The sequence below is a fragment of the Helianthus annuus genome, chromosome 5, assembly GCF_002127325.2.
Source record: "Helianthus annuus cultivar XRQ/B chromosome 5, HanXRQr2.0-SUNRISE, whole genome shotgun sequence".
NCBI classification, from domain to species: Eukaryota; Viridiplantae; Streptophyta; class Magnoliopsida; order Asterales; family Asteraceae; genus Helianthus; species Helianthus annuus.
In genome coordinates, this window is record NC_035437.2 from 161,423,360 (window position 1) to 161,436,640 (window position 13,281).

Consider the following 13,281-nt stretch of genomic DNA (forward strand, 5'->3'; position numbering starts at 1 on the left):
ACCATGGAACGTTGTTGCAAGTAACAATGTTTGAAGACGAAAATTGAAGACAAGATTTGGTGACTAGCACTCCCCACTTCAATATATCCATGACATACAATCTAGTGAATTCATAGAGAACATGTGCATGCACCTATAAACACTTAGACAAGCTATTCGAAGATTATGATATGCCGTCATTCATTTCATAGTGTATGTTGTTGCATACTTGAATGATATATAAACAATATATTACATACCATTATTATATAATGTGCATGTCAATCAAAACTATAGAAATAGATCTAAAGTATGTGAGATGTTTAAAAATAACAGAACTCCAATTCATTTGGTTTCTAAGAGCATGCGTAGTTGTTGGGGTGAATAATGCCCCACCCTTGGGCGTTGTGCGCCATGTGGCAGCCAGTCAGTAATGAGGCGTTTTTCTAAAATGGGCGTAGTGGGGATGTGGGCATTGTGGTGTAATAGAATTAAATAAAAGAAAAACCATAAAAAATTGTTATTGGACGAATAGAGGTTGGAAACTGGTGATTGGGAAAAAGATTTGAAGTTGGGCGTGGAATATTGGACGCCCCAACATTTTTTTCGCAAAATAACGCCCACGGAGGCCGATGATGGGCGTGTTTGGGCTTAAAAACACCCAAATCTAAACCATGACGGGTGGTCTAAGGTTAAAAGTTTTTTTGTTGGGGTCATAACTTTTCGATTATAGTATGTCTATCATAGAGGAGATGTAGCTTTCTTGACAACGATAATACCTTACTTGGTCTTATTCTTAATTGTAGTGGCCAAAGGGTAAATTTATAGTAAAACGATAATAATTGATGTTTAGAAGTATTAACTTGTTATGTGCATTTATTTAATATAACAGAAAAACATTGTTAATTTATAGGAAACTTTTAATACAATAATGGATTTATTCTATTACGTGTAAGACTCGTCCCTCGTCTGGTTCCTACTCAAACTTAGAATCTCTCTCATCAATCATAGGCCTCAGAATCTATCTATCAATCATAGTACCACATTTTTTTTCTTTTTGCTTTTACAGTTTCAGTTGTTTTGTTTAACTTTAATGTAATATATTTTCACATTTAGTGAATCTCATAATGCCCAAACTGTTATAAAAAATTATTTATGATGACTCTTCACGTTTTTAACTATCGTCTCTTCATATACTCTTGTATTAATAACATGACCTATATATATAGGTCCTTTGTATTTGATATGATATACTCAACATCAATAAGAAATTCATTCTCCCATTCTCCCATTATTTCTATAAATTGCTAATAGATTTCTAGTTATTACATAACACGTTATCAGCACGACTCGCTTTTCAAGTTGGATTATATCATCTTACAAGTAAGTTATCTACTTTTATAGCTTGTATTTTATTGCTCCATCTTAGCATGATTAATCTTGGACAAGCAAAACAAAACGTCCTTATGAAACCATATTTTTGTTGTATTATTTGCCTCTTTATGGCTGCACTATTTTGTTTTAAGTAACCGATTGTTTTCATTACAAACAGTTTGGATATATAAGTTTTTTGACAAGGTGGTTTATTACTTCGTTTAATCATATTCTAAGTTTAAACTAAATCAAGTCTATTTTGATTTATAACTTTTGAATAATTAATCAGTTTGTTTAAAATAAAAAATAAATAAGTTTTTTTTGTCAAATAGGATCAGGCGTTATTGTTAGTTGAGCCCAAAGAAAAAAATTAATAGCCCACGTTATAAATAAATTCCTTTATATGTATAGTGCAATTCTAATATATATTATTTGCTTAAAAAAACAAATATGTGTTAAATCATAATTCTAATATATATCGTTTGCCTTAGAAAAAAATATGTGTTAATTGCATTAGAGTATGTGTTGTATATTTTTAGGAGCATATTCTTATTTTAATTGATAAATGTGTTTAACAATAATGCTGAATAAATAATAAATTCATTGGATTTATAATGACAAAGATATGGGTGTAGCTTAAATGCAATGGAGAATCATAGTTTATTTTATGGGTGACAACGTGATGAGTTTGGTGAGTTATATTGCCTGTGTATGAGATTATTATCGTAAAATTTGTTTATTTTAAAATGAGCGTATAAGCATTTTGACTTTTTAACTGTTACACATTTAGCAGTTAAAGATGCTAGCATCATCAGAAACTCTATCAAGGATATTAGTGCTATTGATTGTGGTGTATGTTATGTACAGCTGAAAAGTTAATTTGTATGTGATTTATTAACGTTAGTTGCATTAATTGTGACTGAATAGTTTTAATTATTGGGGTAAGTGGTTTGGTTTATTTGCTACATTGTTATATATGTATCTTTTAACATTGTTATTCATCCTATAGCAGTATCTAGTAATTTAGAATTGATTTTAATTGTGGTTGTAATGTCAAAGTTTATTTAGATTTATTGATCCTGTTTTAATATATTTTCAAGCTTGGATAATAATTTGATGATTAGTTTACAATTTATCTCGTTTAAGTTTGTGTACTGAAACTTCATGACTTCATGACTTCACGCCCTTGATAATTATATCTTAAAGTGATATTGCTTCTATATGTAAGTCAGGATATCTAATGACCTATAGTGTATTTACATAACTTTCTTTTCTAAAATAATAGTTGCTACTTATTCTTGTTTGTTCTTGTTTGTTTGTATAGTTGTATGTGTAATCTTATTTAACAATTTTTTTGTAATTCCTAAATGAAAAGAATTATTATACCATGAAAAATATGCTATAATATTTTATGTATTCATGTACATTCAATTTTGAGAATGTGTAATACGTATATTTGATATATAATGTAAGTGTTCATAGTCATTTTACTATAAATACAATATATGATAGGTCTATGCTTTGGTGCGTTATATGATTATTTTTACTTCCACTGATGACAAATAATTGCTACAAATTAGTAGCTAGTAAAAAGACATATTAAGTTAATGTTAAGACTTTCTTGATACCTCTCAAAGGAGGTTATATGAAATCATTTAATGAGGCATATTAAGTTAATGTTAAGACTTTCTGGATACCTCTCAAAGGAGTTTATTTGATAAAAAAAATATTACTATTGAAACCTTATGGAGATATTTTGGTGTATGATATACTTGTGATTGTTTATATTGTGATAGGATAACACATATTTATGATACGATAACATAGAACATAAATCAAATATATTTGTAAGTTGTAAGTGATGAAAACGGGTCATGAAGTTTTATCATAACTTGCTCGCTTTACTGGTGACACAATTGAACAACTAAACCAAACTTGTGGTTTATTATCAATATTATGAAAAGTATAAATATGCTTACGTTTGACATCCAAAGTGTCATACTCCCTGTATCTCATTATAAAGGTCGTAAGATATAAGATTGATAAATCTTATACGACTCAACTACTTCTCAAGTGATGGCAAGAAAAGAGAACATTAGGAAAAACAAGATAAAGTTTTCCATTGGTCACACCTGAGATATACTCTTGAAGTAGCAATATCAAATGAAAAGTTCGAAATGATTTCATATAATGATCAAATTAATAATGAAATCGATTATAAAAAAAGCGTAATGATGGTCATGTTAATAACGAGATAGACCACCAAAAGAGGCGAATAAAGGGAGTGATCATATGAGAATAAAGTGTTGAAAGTTTGAGTTGCTAATACAATGTTGGCTCATATTTTATACGTTTAGTATACAAACAATGTGCACCTATAATATAGTGCAAGTAATAAATATATGATCATATGCTCATAAAGTAGCAACATTAATAAAGAATATTCAAGGTTATTACAAGAATAAAAGTTGTGTGGAGCTATCCATTCTCTAAAGTGAATGTAATGATATAACGATCAGTGAAAGGTTACAATCATGTAATAACTAAGGAAATTGTAAGGATACCACCATGAATGTTGTATGATTATTCCTTGAATAAAATGTGATGATATAATAATTGGTGCAAAGATCGTGATCATGGTAATTGAGGAATGATGCTCATGTAATGAGATCAACCATGTTTATATTGCGATGACTACGATCATTATAAAGGTTATAATCATGGTAAATGAGGAAACTGTAATGATCCGCAACCATGTTTATATTGAGATCGACCACAAGAAGTGGCAATATAAGGGAGTGATTATAATACAAGAATAAAATATGGAGAACATGTTATAATATGAATGATTGAAATAATAATTGTTATTCTCTTGTATTTTCTATTTGTGTATTGAACAAACACGAGTGCAACTAAAAGCATATATGATGATTACAAACCCGAAGTTTATGGTTCATAAGCATTTAATGACTGGCATGACCGGTTAGACCATACCGAGTCTAGATGATGTGAAAAATATCAAAGAACTAGAAGATTCTTTATGGTACTTACACATGTAATATTTTCTCACAAGGGAAGTTAATGATATACCAACTAAAGTATGGTTTAGATCCCTAAATATTCTGGAAATAATAAGGGAATATGTGTATCCTGACATAATACCATTTAGTATACTGAAATCGATGCATCGTCTAAATGGTTATCAAATCCACAACCTGAAACTTGTGTGATTGTGGCTTAGCTATAGTGATAGCAAGCATATTAATCCAGATTACTATTGGTTACAAAGCCAATGATCACGAGAAGAGCAAAAGTTCATTTAGGTACATGTAATTTTATATATAGTACCATCAATTTACATCAAGCCAATAAGTTATAGTTCTCCCCATACAGTTGGTTTTTGGTCAGGAACCAAAGATGTCTCATCAAAGATTTTAGTTGTGCGACATATATTGAAACTCATCCACCACACCGCACAAAGATGGGACTTCTAAAAAGTTTGAGAATATGTTGGGTATAAATAATCATAGATTGAATACTTAAAGCCATTAGTGAGAAATTTGTTTATGGTTCATTGGTTTTCACTTTAGTGAATAAATGTTCCCAACATTAGGGGGAGATAACAAGCAGTTGGAAAGTGAAAAGTGAAATGAATTATCATGTCATATTGATCCTCAGATTATAAACTATAACTAGAAGTTTAAAGTATAATTCATTTACCAATATTAAAGAACAAATTATCAGACAAGTTCACTGACCTAAATAGAGTGACTAAGTAAGTCATCAACTGCTTATGCTCCAGTTATATTTGTGTCCCAAAAGGACAACCACATATTTTGTAGTGAGTCTATTGCATGCCTGAAGCGTGGTAGACTAGCCGATTCCAATAATAAAATTCCTCGAAAATTGGAGCAAGTAATTAAGATGGTCAAGTCGAGGTTATAGAAATAAGATCTCCTGAAGAGACAATAGACATGATGGTTCAAGAAGAACCTCAGGTACCTGAAAATAAAAGAGATCTCGATAAGTTATATCATGTCTAAGATATGTATGGAATCGAAATAAAATCGACGTCGTTATACTTTTGTATATAATATAGCGCTTGAAATGATGAAGTGACGAGGATCAAGATTTAAGATCTGCCTATGAATGAAAACATATAAATGATTGGCCAAAATGGAAAGACACAAATAAGGCAGAGTTGAATTCTCTAATAAGATGGAAAGTTTCTGGATCAACAGTCCATACAAATGGGTCTTTTATGCGAATCGTGTGAAAAATTAAATAAATTGATATAAGGTAAAATTGGTGGCACAAGTATTTTCGCAAAGACCTATAACTGATTATGAGGAGACGCATTCTCCGGTGGTGGATTTAATTAGTCTGGTAATATAAAGACAGAATTGATATGTGTCTTATGAAAGTTATGAATCGCTGGATACTAAAAGTTTACATGAAAGTCCCTCAATGATTTAATTTATTAAATAAATGTAAAATAAGTTCTCGAGAATGATATTATCGTTGTATACAGATTCATATTTAAATACGTTGAATATAATTGGAACTCCTGATGAGTATCCTAAAGCATTTAAGTGCTTATAAGGTTAAGTGGAAACTTCTTATGGATGTAATTCTTGTGCACCAATAAACATACATAGAATACATGTACTTGGTGATTATGATATCTCAATGTACAGTGTATAAGCATGGTACAATATGTATTATACAAATGAAGCAAGTGTTCAAGACATCCTTGCATATGATATAGAAATCAATAAGGAGGTTTATGTAACAGAACTCCTAAAGAGTGTATGCACATACATTGTTTTTCAAAGTGGAAAGAAGTAAGTGAATGATTGTAAATGTCTGAAGCATTGATTTCAAAACCTCATGAATGTATCTTTATAAACTTAAAAAGATAGTATGGATAAAATAGTTGGATTGAGTGTTGTACAACTCATGAGATATTCTGATAAAGAGCAATATGAGTTTGATAATATCATCCATCTTTATCAAAAGTCCTCTTCTAAAAGTTCAATATAATAGCAGTTTACAGTGATGATGTCTAGGCACCATCGAGAGAAACTGTCAAGCTTTTAGAGGGAGAATTTTTGAATGACCTTGACACATTGTAATTATTGCTCGACCTGCAGTTCGAGTATATGTGTAATCAATCAAACTATATCTATTAGAGGTTTACGCGTTTTACCATGGACAAAGTTTATCCTTTAACTACGTTAAAGGTTGTTCAATTACTTGATATATAAAATGGCTGTTATAGCTTCATATGAAAGAAATTGAAATTTTTGGTCTAGAGGTACCATCTTTAAAGTGTAATTGTGTATTAGTATCCCTTGCTATCTATTCATGATTTTATATATCTTTATTGAATTTATTAATTTGATATAGCATGTGTTAAACGACGAAATATTGAAATGGGAAAACATCAATTTCAATACATCTAAGGTATGTAAGATATGAATTTATATTTTACTAACCTATCAAAACAAGTTTGGTTAGTTTTGTAAATGCAGGGAATGTAACAAATCACAGTTGTGGATCTTATGATATTTATTTAAAATAAGAGGCATTAGAAGGCTCATATGAAGATATACAACATTGCGAACATAAGAATTGCACATTAAGGGATCAAGCGGCAAATCATTGAGTACAAAAACTTTGAGCAAATTTCAAGAAAAATGGGCACTAGTTACTTGAATAATACATGTTCAAATGAGGGGGAGTATTATACAAGTTGCACTCTTTTTCCCTTCACTAAGTTTTATCCCATTAGGTTTTCTTAGTAAGGTTTTAATGAGGCAACGTACATGATCTAGAAGTATCAGGGGAGACGATATGTGTTGCACTCTTTTTCCCTTGGCTGAGGTTTTGTCCCACTGGGTTTTCCTGGAAAGGTTTTTAACGAGTCAACATCTCCAAGTGTATCAAGTTGATAACCAAGCGTATTAAAAGTTTATAGATTATTTTCATTTATCACGTGGATAGTCAAGGGGGAGTGTTATAAAAAAATTATTTATGATGACTCTCTACGTTCTTAACTACCGTCTCTTCATGTACTCTTGTATTAATAACATGACCTATATATATAGGTCCTTTGTATTTGATATGATATACTCAACATCAATAAGAAATTCATTCTCCCATTCTCCCATTATTTCTAGACATTGCTAATAGATTTCTAGTTATTACATAACACAAACATTGTTTTTAAAACAAAAGAATACATATAACATCGACTCATCATGTATCAATTGATATTGCTTACTTTCCCTGTATTGATTTTACAATTGTTTTTAGTTGTCAAAGTACACACTTCCAAACATGTCACCTATCATTGGATTCACTACTAGAAAAAAGACCTTTAATGACACAAGAACAATGACATACACTAATCTTATGACACATAAACACGTGTATCATAAAAAAATGTCATCATTGGTAAATTCTGAATATTTTATGACACCTGTATTTGTGTGTCATCGTTTAAATTTCATTTAAAAAAACAAAACACATTAAAATATGTGTGTCATTGTTGTGTGTCATCTTATAATTTTTATGACACTACAGTTGTATGTCATCGTTTAACTGTCATTAAAAATCATATTGAAATATGTGTGTCATCGTTGTGTGTCATCTTATAATTTTTATGACACTATATTTGTGTGTCATCGTTTAAAAATCATATTGAAATATGTGTGTCATCGTTGTGTGTCATCTTATAATTTTTATGACACTATATTTGTGTGTCATCGTTTAAAAATCATATTGAAATATGTGTGTCATCATTCTGTGTTATCTTATAAATTTATGGGGGTTCATTTTATATCCAAAACCCGAACCCAATACCACCTGACCCGAAAAACTATCATACTTGAATTACCTAAACCTGATGAAGGGTGAAACCCAAACCCAATTGAACTTAATCAGTGGATATGATTTTGGTATTTCGGGTTCACCCGAAAAACCCGACAAACTATTAGAAACATTTCAAATCCCAATATATTCTAAGTAATTTTAGAGTTGGGAGGTGGAAAAACAGGATTCTATGCGAGCACGTTGTGATAAACTGAATATGCATGGTCAATTTATGCATCACTACAAGAAATTTAAGTTATAGTGGCAACACTTTCAGCGGCGACAAAGGAATAGTCGCTGCTAAAGGCCTTAATCTGGAACACGGGCTTTTCAAGTGATCTGGGCCTTTCCTTCCTTAACAAATCAAATGGACAGGGTTTATCCCTGAATAAAGGAGTGAAAGTATCTCCTTGACTTTTAGCGGGCATTTTCCCTCCACACCAAAATGGCTCTCTCTCACACACAACACACCTTTACTCTACCGTTGCACCACCTTGACCAGTGGTGTAACCAGACTTTTATGACCGGGAGACCGCGATGTAAATGTTATATACACAATACTATAATTAGTTACTTTTTATTTTAATGGATGTACTACGACCACTATAACGATATTATGTTGCTAACGCTAAACTAGACTTTCGTACCGATTAATATATGTTTTTGAGGCTTTTTTATGAAAATTTAGACTTTTGTACGGATTAATATATGTTTTTGAGGCCTTATTCATGAACATTTATTATAATAAAAATAGTTCTCTACATTAAAATAAGTAGGTATTAAATACAAAATGGTAAGTAATCAACTAAAAATAAAAACAATAACAATAAATGAATTTATATATTTAATAGAAACAATAACAATACAAATGAATTTATATATTGTTAGTGCTAAGTAAAAGAAATTAGAATAAATAATTAAAAGTTGAAACGCTAAGTCAAAGAAATTAAAATAAAATTAAAAGTTGAAATGTTTTTGTTATTGTTTTAAACCATAAAAACATTTCAATAAATTATTAAATTATGACTATCTCAACGCCCTTAGGCTCCCTTACTGCTCGGTCAGTAGCCACGTCATATCCTTACAAATCCTTAAAAACTCAATTTCACCTACAACCACACACACATCCTTATATATCCTTACATTTTCCATCTCATCACCTAACTTTTTAATTATTATATAAACTTTATTTTTTTATATAAATATGTTTAATATAAAAATAGCAATTTATTTTGTTTGCCCTATGTTTAATTAATCACCCAAGTTACTAGTATACGACCCAAATTGTGTTTGATTAAATAAGCCTATTAACTGTTAGCCCATGAATTCAACCTTAAAATTATATGAAAGTCAACTTCTACCCTAAAAAACAAGCAGCCGCTACCATTTCTAGTTTTCTACTGTCCATGATTCATCAACTATCTAAACATGTTTAACGATGGATTTTGCAATTGTTTTAGTTGTCAAAGTACACACTTCAAACTTCAAAACACGTAGTATTTGAGGCGAAACATTTCTTATAAATGTAAGATCATTTTACACAAAAAATGTGACAGTTACATTGTTACATAAAAATCTCATTGTAAAAAAATTTAACATGTTTTTTTTACGCAAATTACAAAATAAAAACATTGTAAATGATAAGTTCTAAAATCCAAACAATTTATATAATCTAAAAAACTGCTATCAAAATACAATAAATATTTGTTACAGATTAGTTACAAAAATGTAACATCTTCTCTCTCCTCTCTCCACTGTTACAAAAAGTGTGTCAATGTCAGAAAATATTGCTGGTGTCAGTAAAAATGTTGCAGCGAAAAAGTGTAACACGTGCCAATATTATATCCATCCATTAGGTTTTCAGAGTTTTTGCAACTCATATGGGATTTCTCCCTATAATTCACCTATATATGTATGTATATGTAGGATCAAGATCAAGAGAAAACTCTTCCGAGTTGTGAGAACTTAGAGAACTCAGCCTTCCCGTGCGGGTTTTTCCCCCATTATTTTCACACCCCTATATTAAAATGTTAGAAAAGACTGCCGGAAAATTTAAAAAAAAAAATCGAAATGGTGTTTTTCGGTCCCTTACAGCAGCTGTAAAAAGCTAATGACATAAGCATGACATCACTTTTTACAGCATTTATGGCTGCCGTAAATAAAGAAAAACTAGTTTTTTTTTTTTTTTTTGGAAAAGTTTATTTTTTTAGGATTTTTGGTAAAAAAATTTTTTGAATAACCCTTTCGCAAGACCGAGTTCTCTAAGTTCTTACAGCTCGTATAAGTTTTCATTTTACCCTAACCCTATATATATATATATATATAGGGGAAGGATAAATCGAAAACCCACTCCAGTTGACTAAACCCTGAAAACCCATTAATAACCATTGATTAACCATGATGGATGGCTGAGATTCATTTTGGGCCATTAATTAATTTTGAATCCCTTTATCTCTATTTTTTAATATATTTGATGTACTAGAGGGCAATATGGGAAAGATTTACAAAGAGACAAAACTCTGCATGTGTAAGAGACCTTACATCACTACATAAGTCTTCAAAATTTCAAAAACCACAAAATAACTCTCTCTCTCCCTCTCATAATCTTCATCAACCCCTCTTAATATAAATGAAAATGTTGCAAATGTAAGACTTATTGTTTCTTACACTAGAATTCAAAACAAAATATGGAACATTCTCACTTTTTGTATAATCTACACATATGTAGGTTATGTGTAGGTTAAATTACCAACATGTATGTAAGCTACATGTAGGTAAAAATATGGTTTTTTTATGTATATATAATATACATATGAATGTAAGAAACATAAAATTTTAAAAAAACATGAAACCTAAATCCCAAAATTTAGTGTTTTAGAGTTGTTCTTTTTGTTCTCGCAATAGTTAGTGTTCTGTAATGATCCCCATCCTATATATATATATATATATATATAGGGTAGGGATCCTAAGAGAAGTCCACCCTATATGAGAAACTTGAGAAGCATTCTGGACCACACATTTTTCTAAGCCTTTCGTAATATGCACATATGTATAGTTTAAAATTGACTATATACATATGTGTATAACTCAATATACATATATGTATATAGTCAATTTTAAACTATACATATGTGCATATTACGAAAGGCTTAGAAAAATGTGTGGTCCAGAATACTTCTCAAGTTTCTCAACTAGCCTATCACTTCTCACATGATCCTTATCCTATATATATATATATATATATATATATATATATATATATATAAAGAGAGAGAGAGAGAGAGTAAATTACAAGTTTTATCCTTTATGTTTATACCAAATTGCAGGTGGTATCCTTTGCCTTTAAATTTGACGAGTTTTGTCCTTAACATTTTAAAATCTTCCACGTTATGTCCTTTAGCTCTAACTCAGTCAGATTTTTTTGTTAAATATGATCATGTACCTTGCATATAAAGGTATTCTTGCATTTTACTTCTCTAGGGACTATTTAGTAAATAACTTATATCAAGGGACTAAATGTGTAAAATGAACCTTCACCACCACCCTTCATCATCTACCACCACCATTAGCATCACCACCACCATCTTCAAATCAACTCAACAACCTAAACCCCAACCCCCCACCCCACCCCAAAAAAAATCCCCAAAACCAACCGCCCCTATCCCCACTTAATTGAACTACGATCAGGGCACTTGCAATCTGTTTGGACATCACTTTCATAAAGATGATGTACTGTTAACACTTAAAATCCGCAATTGATAATCAAAAAAGCAAAATAAATAACTTCACATGAAGAATTTCATCACACACTTAATAAACTCACTTCAATAACCACTAATTCTGTAAAAACGAACAAAAAAAAACCTTCAACTTACCTCACCTGAAAAGCTTTAGAAATAATCTAATCATCAAGGGCAACATGATTCCTACGATTAAAGCAACTGTACACCCACCATTTCCGACATTAATGATCAAATCAAACACCCAAAACTTCTGTCACACCCTCAATTTCCACATGCGGAGTTTTACTGCGAGACGTGTGACCGACCAGGATCTAGCCACTAATCATGTCGAACCAACTATTCAAAATCATAAAACTTCACTAATGACATGATTAGAGAATAAGTCTAATTGTCTAAAACATAGTTTATAACGCACCGAAAAAATAAAGTTAAAATCCAACAGGAACTAAAACCACAAGTTAAGTAAATGTATAGAAAAAAACATAAAGTTTTTAGCAAACCACCTACTCTCGCCGATTGCAATGCCCATCCTTAGCTGTACCTACTAACTTGCAAAGCATGCAACTACGTGTCAACAATAAAGTTGGCGAATTCACAAAATTTGAGTTTAGTAAAGTAAAGTTCACAACGTTTTGTTATAAGTATGTGCTCGGGTAGCTAACCCTCATCATATGACTAAGCTGTGTACCAAATGCTGACGTTTCCATTTGTGCCCTCAATAATGTCTATCAACATTAAAGCAAGAGTGAAGGTTAGTAGATCACGCCCGTCCTCCAACACGGTGTGAGGTTTGTCAAACCTAATATCGCTATCAACTAATACCCCGTGTATGCCCACCCGACAATTTAATCGGTAAAATATAGGGACTTTCACGATAGAGTTTTTCTTTTGGTCTATGTATACTATCCACCTCTAGTATTTAGCATGTTTAAGTGGTCCACACAAGGGACGTGCACGTAGCCCAAACCCGGGCCACCGTAAAAAGCGTTGTCCCAAACCAGGGACGCATACTTTTAGAAAAAGTTGTGAACTCACCTTAGTTTACCCGGTTTTGAACTCGAAAGATAATCAGGAATGTCAACATTGTCCTGATGTTTTTACTGTTTCAATTAGTTCAATTAATGAATTCCTACACGTATCTAGCAATTAGCACGCGTACACTTTGTCACATATATTTCACCATATAGTTTTCTAGCATATGTTCATAATGTACACTACGACATGCTATTCATCAGTTATATAACCATTAGACATATGCGGACACTAAAAGTAGCAAATTCGACACTTTATAAACTCATAAGCATGTATA